General features: G+C 43.9%; 1 pseudogene; it reads right to left on the bottom strand.

Moving 5' to 3' along the window:
• Positions 1-2,361: 2,361 nt before the first annotated feature.
• On the bottom strand, positions 2,362-3,458 carry LOC143437153 (mitogen-activated protein kinase 3 pseudogene; annotated as a pseudogene).
• Positions 3,459-4,639: the final 1,181 nt, after the last annotated feature.

Here is a 4,639-nt window from a genome sequence, read left to right as displayed (position 1 = left end):
AATTATATATTTTATTCTTTTTATTTTGCATGTATGATATTTACAAATGTATGTTTGTGTGAATGCATGTGAAGGCCAGAGCTTTCCGAGAGTCTCCCACCAACCATCACGTTATTTGAAATGGGATCTCTCTTCTCTCTCTCTCTCTCTCTCTCTCTCTCTCTCTCTCTCTCTCTCTCTCTCTCTCTCATTAACCCAGCATTAACTGAATGGCTATACTGACTGGCCAGGTAGCTTCAAGTCTCCTGTCTTTGCACTCCAATCCCTGTGATAGTTTTAAGGTTATATACATGTGATCTATGCAGCCATGCTTGGATTTTACACGGGTTCTAGGGATCCAAACTCAGGTCTCCGTGGTTGCACGTCACTATACCAACTGAGCTATCTCCCCAGCCCTGACAGGCTTCATTAAAATCTAGTAACTCTCCAATCCTTTGTGGAAGATCAGTTTTAGTCCAGTAGATTAGGACTTTCTGTTGGGTTTAAATATTCAAAAGACATTTGATGAAGTTGTGGAGCATTTTACTGAGTTGTAAGGTTATATACATAAGGCAACGAAGCCTGGATTCTTTCCCAGGGGCCAAACAGTCAAAATTTAATTGTGCCAGGATAGAAAACAATATGCAAGTTTAGATTTCTTGGATATAACAAGAGGAGCATAAAGCACAAAACGTTTTCTTCCCCCCACAAAAATGAAAACCTAGGAATCGGAAATAAGACCAGAGAGAGCTGAAGAAAGGCTGCTTATTAATGCCCCAAACCAGTAATAAAACAGATATTTAAACTATTTAGACCAAATGTTCAAACTTACTCTCAGGAGAGCTTGTGCTCTGTAAAACAGCAAAGACTGTACATGTGGATTTATCTTAACCTTCCCAGGTCTTATGCTCTGCACCATAAGTATATTGTAGTCAATATTTCTCTCTCTCTCTCTCTCTCTCTCTCTCTCTCTCTCTCTCTCTCTCTCTCCCTCCCTCCCTCCCTCCCTCCCTCTCCAAATTAGATAGTAAGAACCTTAAGCCTGTGCTTTTAATAAGTTTTTGGGTCATATACTCTGTGTTTTTAATACAGGGCTCAACCATAATCAGTAGCTGTCACCTTTGCTGTTGGGAGGAGTAAAGGAAGGAAGAAAACCAGGCAAAACTTAGAGGCTACTTGGTTAATTAACAGGTTACTTAGATAACTAACTGCAAAGGCAATCTATTGCTACATAATTAAAATCGAGGAGGCAAAGTTCAGGGAGGAGCACAGCAGGCCTGGGAAGCCCAAATAGACTATGTTCTGTGTCTCACTAATGCTTACCCTGGCTTCTCCTGCCAGAAACACAGAAGAGCTGGGTCTCATTTCACAGAAAGTAATAAGTATCTCTATTCTGCCTTCAGGAAGTCTAAAATGCCTTTCATTTCTCCAAAGAAACAGGGTATAAATGATACACATTTTTATACCAAGCAACTACAGTGATTAGCAAGGGAAATCCATTTTAAAAGAATAGAACCGTCACTGTTTTATAGCACAATATATAAGAACTGAAATTCTTATTTATCTATAATCCAGAAGCCAGGTGTGGTGGTACACACCTTTATTCCCAACGCTTGAAAGGCAGAAGGCAGATCTCCATGAGTTCAAGGTCAGCCTGGTCCACATAGCATGTACCAAGATTACATAGGGAGATCCTGTCTCAAAAAAAAAAAAATTTAAAAATCTTAATTCATCAGTAAGAATGTTTTTCCATATATACATCTCTATATTTATATATTAGATACAGGCATGGGGATGTGGGTAGAGACTCCAACTCTCCACCGGCCCCACCTCCACATCCAATCACCCAGGAAGCATTACAGGGAAGCAGTAAGGGTGTTACATGTGGCAGCTTTAAGAGGGAGGGGATTAGTCCTGGGCCTGGCTCCTCAGAGAAACTAGCCCTTGAGACTCAGGAACATTCTGTCAGGGAAATTAGGGTGGGGTTCTAACAAGATGAACAGAGCAGAGCTTAGCCTGAGTCTCTACTCAGTGCCTCCACCCCTAGGTAGCACAGATGCTAGGGGCGGTCATAGCTCTTCCATTCCAGAACAGTCTATCAGATCTGGGGCTAGCAGGGGTAGATAAAGATAGAGCAGCAGCAATCAGCTGTGAGGCCACCTTACCATTCAGGCCCTGGGGAAATGGGGCAGGGGATTGGAGTGGGAGAAGCCTGCTTGAAGCAGGAGACTCCAGCAAAGTGAGAGAAGGTGGCCAGGCCACTCTCAGTCCAGCCTGGGCGGCTAGGGTCTGAGTTGAGCAAAGTTTATTTTCTAACAATCTGCAGAAATGGAACAGGTAGGAGCAGGACCAGGTCCAAGGGGACAAGGATGTTTGTTCTTGTTAGGGGGCCTCTGGTGCCCCTAGTTGGAAGCAAGCTGTCTGTCTCAGAAGGTTAGCTTCTTCAGCCCTCCTTGGGGAGATCCAGCTCCATGTCAAAGGTGAACAGCTCCTCACTGGCTCATCTGTCAGATCACAGTACTGTTCCAGATAGGGGTGAGCCAGTGCTTTCTCTACTGTAATACGCTTGTTCAGGTTGAAGGTTAACACCCGGTCCAGCAAGTCAAGAGCTTTGGAGTCAGATTTGGGAAAAAGCTTGGCCCAAGCCACCTTGGTTTTAGAGGGCAGAGACTGTACATAGTTTCGGGCCTTCATATTAATGATACAATTAAGGTCCTCCTGGTTTGGGGAACCCAGGAAACCTAGAATGTGGTTGAGTTGGTCCAGGTAGTGCTTACAGGGGAAGATGAGCGGGTTGGAAAGCATCTCAGCCAGAATACAGCCTACAGACCAGATGTCGATGGATGGGGCTCAGTACCAGCGTGTGGCCTCATACTCAGTCAGAAAGCCAGTGTGTTCATGCTCAGGGTCAGCAATCTGGGCCAGGCCAAAATCACAGATGAACAGATTGGAGGGCTTAATGTCCTGGTGCAGCACAGGCTGAGCGTTATCTACTTGAGGCCCTGGAAGATCTGGTAGAGGAAGTAGCAGATGTGGTCACTGCTCAACTGCTGGCTCTTAAGCAGCTTGTACAGGTTCATCCCCATGAGGCCCTGAATAATGAAAACATCCCTCATGGCTTCCAGGGTGGGCGCTCTGAGGATGTCTCGGATGCCTATGGCATTCTCATGGCGGAATCGCAGCATGATCTGAATTTCCTTCAGTGAGCACTGACAGGTTTGATTCTTGAAGCAGCCGATTTTCTTGATGGCCACTCTGCTCTTGTGCATGTGGACATAAACAGAGCTGACCATGCTATATGCACCCTCGACGATTACTGCAGCTGTGTGTGATGTAGATCCACGTCCAAAGGTTATCCCCTCACCACCACTTCCTCCCCCACGCCCCCTCCCCCTACCTCATCCCCTGACCACTGGGCTGACCCTAGCAGCTCCTCTGGGCTCCCTGCCCCCGCCTCCCGGAGCCGCTGCCTTAGCCATCTCTCCAGTAAGAATGTTTTAATGGTGCATTGGTAAAGCTTAAATACCAACCACACCTATGAGAGTCTGAAAGATTTACTTGATAGGCCATCTGCTGGTACAACTAAATCTTGAAAGTACAGAATTTTTTTCTTGTTTTGATGGCTACCCTGACCTATCTTTGCATCTTTAGATCTCTTAACATTGTTACTATTATGTTGACATTTTAGCATTCCCGGCTTTTTAGCATAAAAAAATTTTATAAAATAATCGTTATATTTTTACTTACGTGTTTATCACTTGATTTTTCCCTTTTATTGAAAATAGGTTTTTTTTTTCACATAATATATCCTAATTATGGTTTCTCCTCCCTCTACTCCTCCCAATTCCTCCTCACCTTCCCTCTCATCCAGATCCACCCCCTTTCTGTCTCTCATTAGAAAGCCAATTAGCCTACCTGCTTCCCTGGCCAGAGTAGCCTTTGCATTCTCAGGAGTTGGGAAATGGGATACAGTGATCTGCAGCAGGAGAGAAGCTTGGAGGGGGGGGGAGGGGGAATCTGTGTGATCTGATGGAGATGGGGGAAAGAGAGGAAGGAAGGGTACAACAGGGTGTCTGCTACAGAGCTGGAAGTGAGACTGGGGTGTTGGGTTGCAGGGAGTAAAGGTAACCATGGAGATCTGTAGTCTACCTGCTTTTCTGGATGGAGGCCGCTTCATTTTTAAAATAATAAAACTGATTATTTTTATTTATTTCTAAACATCTAGTTTTAATCTTCTCATTTAATATGTCTACCAGGGAATGGGGCCATCACTCATTGGCAGACTATTTGTCTAGCATGTATAAGACTCTAGGTTCAACTCTCAGCAAACACACACATACACACATACACACACACACACACACTCATGCAAACATCTACAAAAATACACGTATAGGTACACACACACATGAGCACACACACATGTACAGGTACACATATATGTACACACAAATACATATGTGTGCACACACAGGTACACAAATGTATATAAACATAAAAGTATGTACATATGCACACACATGTACAGGCACACATATACGAACATACACATATATGCATATATAGGTATGTAAGCATGTGTTTTGCATTTCAAACAACTTTTAGGTTCTTCATCTAGAAGACAATAAGGATTTTCCATTATTTTATATAAAGTCAATCA

This window comes from Arvicanthis niloticus, chromosome 23, assembly GCF_011762505.2.
Source record: "Arvicanthis niloticus isolate mArvNil1 chromosome 23, mArvNil1.pat.X, whole genome shotgun sequence".
Classification (NCBI taxonomy): domain Eukaryota; kingdom Metazoa; phylum Chordata; class Mammalia; order Rodentia; family Muridae; genus Arvicanthis; species Arvicanthis niloticus.
The sequence above is the reverse complement of the archived record's forward strand: the minus strand, read 5'-3'. Positions and strand labels throughout refer to the sequence as shown.